This window comes from Tachysurus vachellii, chromosome 9 (assembly GCF_030014155.1).
Source record: "Tachysurus vachellii isolate PV-2020 chromosome 9, HZAU_Pvac_v1, whole genome shotgun sequence".
Lineage (NCBI taxonomy): Eukaryota > Metazoa > Chordata > Actinopteri > Siluriformes > Bagridae > Tachysurus > Tachysurus vachellii.
In genome coordinates this window covers 3528005-3541764 of record NC_083468.1, presented here as the reverse complement: position 1 = coordinate 3541764, position 13760 = coordinate 3528005, and positions in this window count along the sequence as shown.

The following is a 13760-nucleotide window of genomic DNA, read 5'->3' as shown; positions in this document are numbered from 1 at the left end:
TGTCATTGTGTATGATTGTGTATGGGACAAATAAAAATATTTGATTTTGAATGCATATGGAAATATATGGAAGTATATGGAAAGTAAAGTGGTAATGAGCTTACAAAAAAAAAAATAGATAGTATACAGTGATATGTGGATGTGAATGAATGGGCATGAGCAATAATACTATGTGAATCGATCACGCTCACTCTGCATCCTTTACTCTAGTCATAATCCAGTTTAGTAAAAACAAAGCAATAATGTTTTGTTGAGAAATGTACTTATTTTTTTTTTTTAAACATTATTTTTTTTTTTTTTGAGGGAGAAGTGAATTCATATTAATTTCAAGTTAAGAATTTTTGCATGGTTAATTTTCTGCTTTTTCCACCTTCCCCTCAAAAAAAAAAAAACATAATATAAATGCATGGCTAAAATCCAGAAGGAACTGAGGAATATTTATGCTTCTTAATAGTTTGCCTGCAATTTGGTGCTTTGTGAAAGAAATCCATTTCATTGGTGTTCAAGTAAAAGTTTCACCTTGAAAAATGCTCCATAAACTCTGAATTATAGAGCAGCTCAAAGTGTCCAAGAAGCATTGGGGTAATGAGTGTACATTATGCTGGCATCACAAATTTACCCAGCGCATTAATCCCTACTTTCTAAATATATACCTACTGAATTAGCAATGAGAATTCGAACAGAAGGAAACAGAAAAAACGTAACATAGTGAACACAATTTTTCCTGTGAAAATGAACACTGATTTACGCTGTAATCGAGATAACTATAATATATTCTGACGTCTTTGTTCAAGTCTCCTTGTCATATTTCTACTAGAAACCATTTCTGAATTGGATTCATTGGGTGTTTTTTTTTTATTTTTTATTTTATTTTTTTTTACATTTTTAAGTTTATTCTGCTCTTCATTGCACAATGGCTCCTTCTTCTCCTCCTTACTGTAACCTGTTTAACTAAACACTGAGGTTAAATCATTTTTTGGCCATATAAAAAAAAACAATTAAGAATGGCACCATCCTGAGTATCAACTAAAAATGAATCAATATTCCACCAAAGACACAAAAATGCATCAACTAAAAATTCATTTCACAAATGTGATATTTAAAAAATAAATAAAATAAAAATGTTTCTCACTAAAAATAATACAAAAATTTATTAATTCTCAAAAAAAAAAAAAAAAAAAAACTATTCTCAACTATAGCATGTTGAAGGCCTAGAAAGTTACTCCAATGTACCATTCATTCATTTTCTACCGCTTATCCGAACTACCTCGGGTCACGGGGAGCCTGTGCCTATCTCAGGCGTCATCGGGCATCAAGACAGGATACACCCTGGACGGAGTGCCAACCCATCGCAGGGCACACACACACACTCTCATTCACTCACGCAATCACACACTACGGACAATTTTCCAGAGATGCCAATCAACCTACCATGCATGTCTTTGGACCGGGGGAGGAAACCGGAGTACCTGGAGGAAACCCCCGAGGCACGGGGAGAACATGCAAACTCCACACACACAAGGTGGAGGCGCGAAAATAAAAATGATTGCATTATTTTATGTCATGCAGTATGGAGTAAAGGGTTAAACTATATATATATATATATACAGGGTCAACAGCCCTCTAACTTCAGGCCCATGTCTAAATATATTTAATAATTAATAAAGACAATCAAAGCAAAGCAGACTGCAAACTGAACACAGGAGATCTCAAGAAAAGCTTCGCAGCCTTCTTCATACCAGCGTCTTCCTACTGTACGATAGACAGATTTACATCTTTTTAAACCTGAGCACAGATGAGAGCGCTTCAGTTCTGCGAGCACTGAGCACTGACACGTGTTTTTTTCTTTCTTCTCCCTCACCAGTGCTCACACTTCAAGAACAGATTCATTACTGTGTCTTGAACATTAAACTTATAACTCATGTTCTATATTTTATTAAAATTTGATGTATTTTTGTTATCTGTTGTTACACCGTGGGATAAGTAACTAAGGAAAACCACTTTACTACTGTATGTTACATCACGTGACACAAAAAAATTCTTGTACTCATATCAGGATTGTCACTACTGTATACTGATGAGCAACAAAAACACACCTGCAATCACACCTGTAATCAGAATGGAAATATATTCATGCACCCTGACTAACTACTGTATAAAACCTATAAAATGTCGACGGTTCACAGAGAGAGATTTTTAGAGATGCTAGAGATTTTTTTTCTATAGATCACTAGACTTAATATCATGTTTTTTTTTTATCATATGTATGATGAATCATATGTATGTATCATACACACGTGAACAAAATTGTTGGTACCCTTCGGTCAATGAAAGAAAAACTCACAATGGTCACAGAAAAAATTTTAATCTGAAAAGTAATAATAAATAAAAATTCTATGAATATTAACAGATGAAAGTCAGACATTGCTTTTCAACCATGCTTCAACGGAATTATTTAAAAAAAATAAACTCATGGAACAGGCCTGGACAAAAATGATGGTACCCCTAACTTAATATTTTGTTGCACAACCTTTTGAGGCAAATCACTGCAATCAGACGATTCCTGTAACTGCCAATGACACTTCTGCACCTCTCAGCAGGTATTTTGGCCCACTCCTCATGAGCAAACTGCTCCAGTTGTTTCTGGTTTGAAGGGCGTCTTTTCCAGGCGGCATGTTTCAGCTAGTTCCAAAAGATGCTCAACAGGATTGAGGTCAGGGCTCATAGAAGGCCACTTTAGAATAGTCCAATGTTTTCCTCTTAGCCATTCTCGGGTGTTTTGGGTCATTGTCCTGTTGCAAGACCCATGACCTGCGACTGAGACCAAGCTTTCTGACACTGGCCAGCACATTTCTCACTAGAATCCCTTGATAGTCTTCAGATTTCATTGCACCCTGCACAGATTCAAGACACCCTGTGCCAGATGCAGCAAAGCAGCCCCAGAACATAACAGAGCCTCCTCCATGTTTCACAGTAGGGACAGTAGGGTGTTCTTTTCTTGATATGCTTAATTTTTCCGTCTGTGAACATAGAGCTGATGTGCCTTGGCAAAAAGTTCCATTTTTGTCTCATCTGTCCATAGGACATTCTCCCAGAAGCTTTGTGGCTCGTCAACATGTACCACACACACAAGCATGGCATATTCCAGTCTAGCTTTTACAGTATATGATTTGTGTACTCCTTGGTCGTCTCCCATGTAGTCCACTTTGGCTCAAACAACGATGGATGGTGCGACCTGACACTGATGTTCCTTGAGCATGAAGTTCACCTTGGATCTCTTTAGAAGTCTTTCTGGGCTCTTTTGTTACCATTCGGATTATCTGTCTCTTTGATTTGTCATCAATTTTCCTCCTGCGGCCACGTCCAGGGAGGTTGGCTACAGTCCCATGGATCTTAAACTTCTGAATAATACTGTATGTGCAACTGTAGTCACAGGAACTGTGATCTAGCTGCTTGGAGATGGTCTTATAGCCTTTACCTTTATCATGCTTGTCTATAATTTTCTTTCTAATCTCCTGAGACAACTCTTTCCTTCTCTTCCTCTGGTCCATGTTGAGTGTGGTACTGTACACACCATGTCACCAGACATCACAGTGACAACCTGGAGCCCTATATATAGGCCCACTGACTGATTACAAGATTGCAGACACCTATGATGCTAATTAGTGGACACACCTTGAATGAACACGTCCCTTTGGTCACATTATTTTCAGTCTTTTCTGGGGTACCATAATTTTTGTCCAAGCCTGTTCCATGAGTTTATTTTTTTTTGGTTGAAAAGCAATGTCTGACTTTCATTGGTTAACATTCATAGAATTTTTATTTATTATTACTTTTGTCAGATTAAAGTTTTTTTCTGTGACCATTGTGAGTTTTTCTTTCATTGACCGAAGGGTACCAACAATTTTGTCCACATGTGTATGTATTTGAATGCAAAAATAATAACAAAAAGCACTTACACTACAGGTAAACATAAATTAATGAATTATGTTGAAAAGTTTGTAGAATATAATAATATTGTATAGAGACATAAAGTATAGAATTTGCATGTGAAGTTTTTTTTTATTCTCCAAACTCCATCATATTCTGATATCACCATACAAACGCTCTGGAATTAGTTTGCTAAACCTCAATGTTACAAGATAACGCAGGTTGTAGTTTTTATCGTTTAACACTGATCTGTCTCCAACATGAAGGGTAACTGTAGAGTACATGTGTAGTGCTGACTGCAGACAGGTCTGTACAGTCCATTACATCTGTAAGGCACTAATCTACAATCACTGCAGGCTCCGTATTGACCCCAATGTGACACAAGGAATTACCTCAGAAACCTCAGGAAATTAAATACAAATCCTCAAAGTGCTTTAGTTTGAACTTCAAGGATGGAACACATTTACTGCTTATTGTAAAATAAACCTAAACTCAAAACTAACAATGACATCAGAACAAATGAGAAAAAATGGTTCTAGATAGACAGATAGATAGATAGATAGATAGATAGATAGATAGATAGATAGATAGATAGATAGATAGATAGATAGATAGATAATGACAGTGTTAAATATAGACAGAAAGAGACAGACAGACAGACAGACAGACAGAAATAAGAGATAGATAGATACATAGATAGATAGATACATAGAATACTAGATAGATAGATAGATAGATAGATAGATAGATAGATAGATAGATAGATAGATAGATAGATAGATAGATAGATAGATAGATAGATAGTGACAGTGTTAAATATAGACAGAAAGAGACAGACAGACAGACAGAAATAAGATATAGATAGATACATACTGTAGATAGATAGATACGTAGAATACTAGATAGATAGATAGATAGATAGATAGATAGATAGATAGATAGATAGATAGATAGATAGATAGATAGATAGATAGATAATGACAGTGTTAAATATAGACAGACAGACAGACAGAAAGAAAGAGACAGACAGACAGACAGACAGACAGAAATAAGAGATAGATAGATAGATAGATAGATAGATAGATAGATAGATAGATAGATAGATAGATAGATAGATAGATAGATAGATAATGACAGTGTTAAATATAGACAGACAGAGAGACTGACTGACAGAAAGAAATAAGAGACAGACAGACAGACAGATAGATAGAATACATAATAGATAGATAGATAGATAGATAGATAGATAGATAGATAGATAGATAGATAGATAGATAGATAGATAGATAGATACTGTAGATAGATAGATAGATAGATAGATAGATAGATAGATAGATAGATAGATAGATAGATAGATAGATTTCTTGGCGAATCTGAGCATGCTGGTGTCAGCAGTATTATTTTCCCAAATGACAAAAGAGTCATCGTGGTCGTGTGAAATTCATGCCTGAAGCCGTGTGTAAGAATTTTGTTTTGGGGCAAGAAATTAAATAAAATCAAATTCACCAACATTCACCAACAGTTCATTCAACATCATTTATGTGGAACTTGTTTTGTGTTGCGCTCCTTAAAGGTCTAAAACAAAAAATTTATTTTGAAAAAAAAAGAACTTACACAGAAAAACACGGGGAAATTTGAGGTGGAAATTTATGTACATTAATTAAAACATTTATGAAATTACAGACAAAAAAGAAAGTATATTTCTCTCGCTTTTATTTCATCTACATTCTCTAAAGACATAATGACCATGTTAATGAAGCGGAAACAACCACATGCTGGGGAGAAGAAGCCACAGAAGAGCATGAATGCTTTAATATAGGACGTCACAAATAAACCTAAAGCACTGAGGAGTTCTTTAGAAGGTGGAGACAGACTCCTGAAAGCAGACCACGTCTCCTTGTATCTTCCACCTCGTATCCCTTTCAGCGCTTCGTGTCTGAATAACAAAGATGGGAAAAATGCTGACCGCTCAGCCCAAATAGCTGTTGAATATTAATGAGGGTTCACACAGGGGTGTCGACCCTTCCGTGGATATCGTTTACGTATTTCAGGTTCCTGGATGTACACAGGCTTTTTTGGCCACCCACCAATTTTGGTTCTCTCTCAGGTGAAGGTCCTGATATGAAGAACTCATCTGAAGAAAGGAGTGTTTAAGGAAGCATGAAGAAAAGAGAAGACAGGAAACCAAATCTTAGCTTTGACAAGGGTACGTCTGTGAAGCTACTGCACTTTGGGGATGTGACAGGGAAGGTTAGTGGCATCAGTGATCTTCAGTTTCCAGCTGGAAGTTCCATTTTCTCACATGAAACACAGTCGATCCCAGGTTTATTTGTAAATATTTCCCTTTTTCTTTTACTTTCACCATAACACATTCATTCATTCATTCATTCATTAATCTTCTACCACTTATCTGAACTACCTCGGGTCACGGGGAGCCTGTGCATCTCATCAAGGCATCAAGGCAGGATACACCCTGGACGGAGTGCCAACCCATCGCAGGGCACACACACACACACACTCATTCAATCACACACTACGGACAATTTTCCAGAGATGCCAATCAACCTACCATGCATGTCTTTTCTACCGGGGGAGGAAACCGGAGTACCCGGAGGAAACCCCCGAGGCACGGGGAGAACATGCAAACTCCACACACACAAGGTGGAGGCGGGAATCGAACCCCGACCCTGGAGGTGTGAGGCGAACGTGCTAACCACTAAGCCACTGTGACCCCATTCTCAGATTATTTAAAATAAAATTTAAATGCAAAAAGAAAATTAGGAATGAAAAGATTTTTTTATTTCTGAATGCTGCATAATGCAAGAAAATTGTATATTTGCGTGAATAAAATTTTAGCTACACACAGAGGTTTAAACTCAATACATCCGGGGAATACAAACATGAGCACAAAACAAAAACAAAGACACATGTCATAGGACATGAACGAACCCCTGCTGGAACGCCCCCTGGTGTACAGGCAGGAAATAGTCCAAGCCATCCATGACAGTGTGAACGTGATCAATTCACCTAGTATCAAAGCATCGATGGTAAAATAGTGGCATAATTCAAAGTGTTTCTGTTACAAAACACCAGCGTCGAGAGTTTGATTGTGAGTTTGCCAAGGTTTTAAAAATACACCCTCGAATTATGTTGGACGTATAAAAATGAATTAATGTTATTCGATTCAATCACATGGAATGTCCACATTTGAATTAAATAAATTCAGTGAGCTCCTTTTTACCATGACAGCTTCATCAGTCTTGTACCTTTTAAACTTATATAAAGTGTACTGAATGTCAGAGAGGTTAGAAAATGTAAGAAAGTGCAAACTGTTAATAGATCACTGAGACTAGACCTTCAGGGGTCACTGGATTTTATGAAGGATTTCATTACACTCTGTCTCCATTTTTACATCATGACAGGCCTTTATTTTTTTTTTTATCCAAAAGCAACAAAAGATTGGCAGAATCCATTCCAGGCACCTAGATGAGAAGTTAAAGGTCTTGCTGAAGTGACAAAACTCTGAAATCGACTATCAGACAATGGAAATACAACGAACCACTCATTCATTACAGATGGTAATAATTCGATTACTCCTAAGTACCTGCGAGTGTCCGCTTCTTTTTTCAGAAGCTGCTGATTAGTCAGTTTTCACCCAGAAGGTCTGCTAGGCAATTTCAATTTACACTTCTAGGTACTATTCCCTGGAGAAAATATTAAGTATATTCAGAAGAAATCCAGAGCATGAAACCAAAGAGATGGGCTGGGAATTCATCTAACATGCAATTACCATACAAATAACCTTATACAGGTTCTTGAGGGGCACAACGGAAAAGCTCTTGTCCCGTCATGGGGAAATCATAAATCCAGATAAGGCAACATTCGTCCTTTCCTAGGAGTCCAAGAGAAAAAAACTGGCTTTACGTTATCTACTGTCAATCAGGGCAACAGCACGGTCTTAAAAATAAAGGTTCTTAAATGGTTCTTTGGGGGGGCACGGTGGCTTAGTGGTTAGCACGTTTGCTTGTTTGCATGTTCTCCCCGTGCCTCGGGGGTTTCCTCCGGGTACACCGGTTTCCTCCCCGGTCCAAAGACATGCATGTTAGGTTGATTGGCATCTCTGGAAAATTGTCCCTAGTGTGTGATTGCGTGAGTGAATGAGTGTGTGTGTGTGTGTGTGTGCCCTGCGATGGGTTGGCACTCCGTCCAGGGTGTATCCTGCCTTGATGCCCGATGACGCCTGAGATAGGCACAGGCTCCCCGTGACCCGAGGTAGTTCGGATAAGCGGTAGAAAATGAATGAATGAATGAAATGGTTTTTTGTCTTTAGGATGTATGGTCCTGTGAAGAACCTTTAACATTCATTGAAGGTTTCCATTAAACAAAAAGTTAGAATATAAAATGTTATTTATGGCAGTAAGAAACAAGACGTTCTTTTAAGAACCGATTATGGAAAGATTTTTTTTTTAATTAAAAATGGTTCTTCTATGACATTACTGCGAAAACCCTTTTTGGATTCTTTCTGGTAGCTTTATTTTTAAGAGTGGATGCAATTGTTGGCATCTGTGAGATCGTATACTGTATGTGTACGTTTGCAGATAGCAGAGTATGTTTAACTGTCCTGTGATGTACTGTATCATGAGCAGCAGTTTAAAAAAGATGGACTGGTTTGTTTCAGAGGAAACCTTCTCCAGTGTTAGCATCACGAAGGGGACTAGTGAGTAAATGGAAATATACAACCAACCAACTTCTGATGAAATAAAGAAATGAAAGCTGCACCAGATAAAGAATGCGCTAAGAAAGAAAGAGTTTAATTCCTAATCAATGCCAAACCTTTGTAGACAATATTTCTCTCATTGAATTCAGATTCTTTGGTAAGTCTGCTTACAAAATGACTCATCTACAGTATGAGCCTCTAGCTGGACTTGATCTAACCCACCATCCTGCAGGATACAAGCAAGGCATCAAAGCATAAATAACATTTATAGCATTTCGCAGATTCATTTATCAAGAGCAACTTATGTTTGTCTCATTTATACAACTGAGAAATTGAGAACGAAGGGCCTTGCTCAAGGGTCGAGGAGTGGCAGCGTGGTGTTCCTGGGCTTTGAACTCATAACATTCCAATCATCAGTCTAAAGCCCTATTCGACGGGATTAGTTTTACGTGGGGATGTGGGGGTAAAGTAATTATTACCAGAGCTTCTCAGTGATTTTAGTCCCGTCCGAATGTGCCATCTCGCTAATCATTACGGACAATGTCAGTAAAGTTTACGGCGACTTTTACCTTCTGTAACAAGGTCCGGAAAAATGACCTCAGGTAATACTAATCCCGTCCGAATAGACCCGCTGTAAATATGTACGGTAAAATTCCGTCATTTTCTGTTTAAAAGTAGTTTTTGGCACGTTTTGCAAGCATGGAGGCGCCATGTTGTCTGTTTGCGCACGTGATAACAGGAAGCAACGTCATACGCACATGACGACAAGGAGGTTACCGTGGCGTGTAAAGCGAGTTACCGCTCCCACTTCTGCTAGTTTTACTGAGATGTCTTGTTCCGTGCGAATTGGCCAATTTATATTACAGATGTCCTGAGGTAAAATTGCATTACTCCACGTCCCCACGTAAAACTAATCCCGTCCGAATAGGGCTTAACACTTTTACCACTGAGTAACTTCCATGAGGATATGTTTTTGATAGAGCATTCCTGTATTACTTTATCTCACCAAAGTAGGTCCATGGTCAAGATTACCGAACTAGTAGATTAAACCAGAATCCCTACATGAATCTACATGAAGCTGATACACCAGACTAGCATCCAAGATGGCTGCTCATGAGGTGAGTAGCTACATTGTCTATGTGAAAGCAAGAGAAGTCAGCTATCAGGATAGATACCTAACACCTGGAGTGTCTTTGTCTGTGGGATCCTCTTCTGTGGGAGGTCTGTGGGAAGTAGTCCCAGAGGAAAGGAGCAACAAAGCAGGTAGGCACGGTAAATGGACCAAGCTTATTTGGTAATGATTCCAGTTCATTGCTCCTGGACAGGTTATGTACCCCAGTGTAATAAAATACCAGTTGAAACACGTAAAGCACACAACCCACCTGACTTTAGGTGCTACAGCTGATATCCTCAAGGTTATGATGGCCATTATTCATCTCAAATGGATGACGTATGCTTTCTTGCCGTATATGCTTCCACGTATCATGCTGTCAAAGGAGTTTCTCATTCTGCTGGTCACTCTTTTTAAATTGATTTATCTTCAGTAACACTTTTGTCCTGGTCATTAGATTTGTAATCCTTGGGAACACAGGACATCTGGAAAATGGGAATACCCAGTATATTGTCGCTGTCGGGCGGAAACCTCGTATGTCCAAATTTGGTCAATTTCATATTTTTTCACATATCGATGCTATTGGTCAGTCCCCACGTGGGTCTGTTATTTTTACAAGTTATTAACCAATCTAAAGTCTTGAAAATAGCTTGAGCGCAAATCTCATATCTCCATTGGACACTTCATCTGTCCACCTCTTCCTCACTCCATGGGAGAGCTTCGCGGCATATTTCTCCTCAAGAAGAGTCGCAACGAATCAACACGTCTTCTGAGGTAAATGTCTTCAAAACACTGGGCTCAAAGAAAAAAAAATCTTGACCCCGCTAGTTCTGGTGCTCGTCTGAGGACAGGAATTTAGCGCAAGACAATCCACTGCAACGGGGACTAAACCCTGTGCACTGCAGATAAGGTACGGCGTTTTTTTAATTTCCTGAAAAATAACGGTTTTGGAGATACGAGGATTCCGCCTGACAGCTACGATATGGTATTCATACACACAATTCGAATCAACAGTGCCCTTACTAGCAAGTAACTTTCCAGATAAATCCAGAGGGTAAAAAAACATGCAAAGAGAACATGCAAAACCTCACACAGATAGTAAAAGATGTTTAGGTTGTACTGGAGATCCTTGAGCTGTGAGTCTGCAGTGCTACATACTACACATTGATTCAGATTCAAAGATATATTAACAAAAGGGATATTATTTATCAGATAACAATTATACTGGGAAACATGACCCTGTTTCCTAACTCTGAAGTTCACAGCATCTGTTATGGGATTTCTAATTCATATACTGGAGGTATTGGAGTGACCATTTTACATTTTTTCCAGTACACTAAATCAGTGTAAACCGACGAATGATTTTCTGGCTGTGAGTCTGATCTAAAATGAGTCAGGACTCTGTTGGCTTTCAGTGTGAGATGTGTGTTTTTCCCTCTGTAAGATAACCTTACACAGAATTTTAGTGCTTGTAGATAAACACCTTCAAATTTTAGCGGATTATAAACAAGCACTTGGGGCAACTCACAGAGCAGAAACAGGTTTGATATCAGCGTTTACTTCGAAGTTGGAAACCTTTGCGTGAACTTTTTCAAGAATATATTGCCCTTAGTAGGTTAAATAAAAATAAAATGTGAATAAATAAAATAAATACTATAAAATAAAATAAAATACTACTTAGGGATAAATAAAATAAATAAAAAAAATAAGCCCAATATTAATCTTGAACTTTTTGGACTATATTTCTTATGTTATGTAAAGAAGCTTTTGGACAACATCTCTTGTTAAAACCGCTATACAAATAAAATGTTATTAAATTAAATTGAATTGAATAATCTACGGGGGCACGGAGGCTTAGTGGTTAGCACGTTCGCCTCACACCTCCAGGGTTGGGGGTTCGATTCCCGCCTCCACCTTGTGTGTGAGGAGTTTGCATGTTCTCCCCGTGCCTCGAAGGTTTCCTCCCCCGGTCCAAAGACATGCATGGTAGGTTGATTGGCATCTCTGGAAAAATTGTCCGTACTGTGTGATTGTGTGAGTGAATGAGAGAGTGTGTGTGTGCCCTGCGATGGGTTGGCACTCCGTCCAGGGTGTATCCTGCCTTGATGCCCAATGATGCCTGAGATAGGCACAGGCTCCCCGTGACCCGAGGTAGTTCGGATAAGCGGTAGAAAATGAGTGAGTGAGTGAGTGAGTGGGTGAATAATCTACTCTACTGTCTATCTTGGAAGAGTATGGATAGATTATTCAATGAGCTTTATATTAAACCCCAATGGGGAGTGTGACATGACAAAGACACGTTCTGAACATAGACACAACAAAAACAGGCACATATTCCTTTTTCTGGCAGACACAACATGGAAAAATCACTGAAAAGCCCAGTGAGGTACGGTAAGCGGACCCTATGGTAAATACATTGCTAGTATTGCTATATAACTGCACACCTAAATGGCACTGGCTACGGAAGCAGGGGTGAGGAAAGAGTTCAGAGCCACATGTGCATTGCCAGTCAATGTTCACCTCGTTTAAATGTAAATACTGACAAATAATTTCAATTATAACGAGGGATGAGGTGAAGCGGATGTAAGTACGTCGTAGCAGAGCGAGCAAAGCGAGGGCTACGTGCAGCACCTGCCAGGGAAGTGATAGAAAAAAGTCTTGAGAATCATGTTGTCAGACCTCACTAGGAGAGTAGCTTTGAGTGATTTTAATTAGAATGGGCTGCTCTAAAACGTCCACGCAGAATAGATGTTCCGGGTTTTTCCTTCGAGAGCATCAATTATATCCGACTTCTTCAGACTGCACCTTTGTGACAGCGGTTCATTTGCAAAGTCTCCAAGCTGCTCTCTGACAGGCTAAACACACCTCTTCGCTTTTATCCTTTGTTATTGCTTTATTAAACTGACAGATAGCTCAGGGACGCTTGGCTCTTGGATGCAGTCTCCGCAAAGGTTGGGTTTTAAATGCATTTAGAGTTTGTTTGTTTTTTTAATTTAATAATTTAATCCATAGAATGTAGCGTCTGTAATTTTGAACATGTTGATTCATTTATATTAAATAAAAGTATATATGTCTCACTCTCTCTCACATTTTCTACCGCTTATCCGAACTACCTCGGGTCACGGGGAGCCTGTGCCTATCTCAGGCGTCATCGGGCATCAAGGTAGGATACACCCTGGACGGAGTGCCAACCCATCACAGGGCACACACACACACTCTCATTCACTCACGCACTCACACACTAGGGACAATTTTCCAGAGATGCCAATCAACCTACCATGCATGTCTTTGGACCGGGGGAGGAAACCGGAGTACCCGGAGGAAACCCCCAAGGCACGGGGAGAAAATGCAAACTCCACACACACAAGGCGGAGGTGGGAATCGAAGCCCCAACCCTGGAGGTGTGAGGCCAACGTGCTAACCACTAAGCCACCGTGCCCCCCTTATATATATATATATATATACATATGTATATATATATATATATATATATATATATATATATATATATATATATATATATATATATATATATATATATATATATATTTATTTATTTATTTATTTTATTTATTTTTTAAATATTGTCATTGTTGTGTCTGGTTTGATTACAAAAAAATATAAGCAAATGTGAATCCAAAAGAAAATCTAGACAAAGTGTGATGTAAAAAAAAAAAATAAAACACTCTTAAAACTGAGGAAAAGGTTTAATGTTAACACGATGCTCATTAGCAATTCTCTTCCTTTTTTGAAATAAATATTCTGACGGAGGGTGACATTCAAAAGCTGCCAGCAGCACAATGGTATTTGGATCCAAATTATAGCTTACAATAGCCTCTCGAGACCCCGACGCAACCCGCAGGAAAGCTAAAACAGCAGGAAAAGCGTAAAACGTGTCCTATTTCTCACAACCCACTTTCATAGAGTTTTTGTTTCATACACTATTTGTCATCCCACTTATAATATAAAATATAGGCCGTTTCACCTCACGGCTAACTTAAT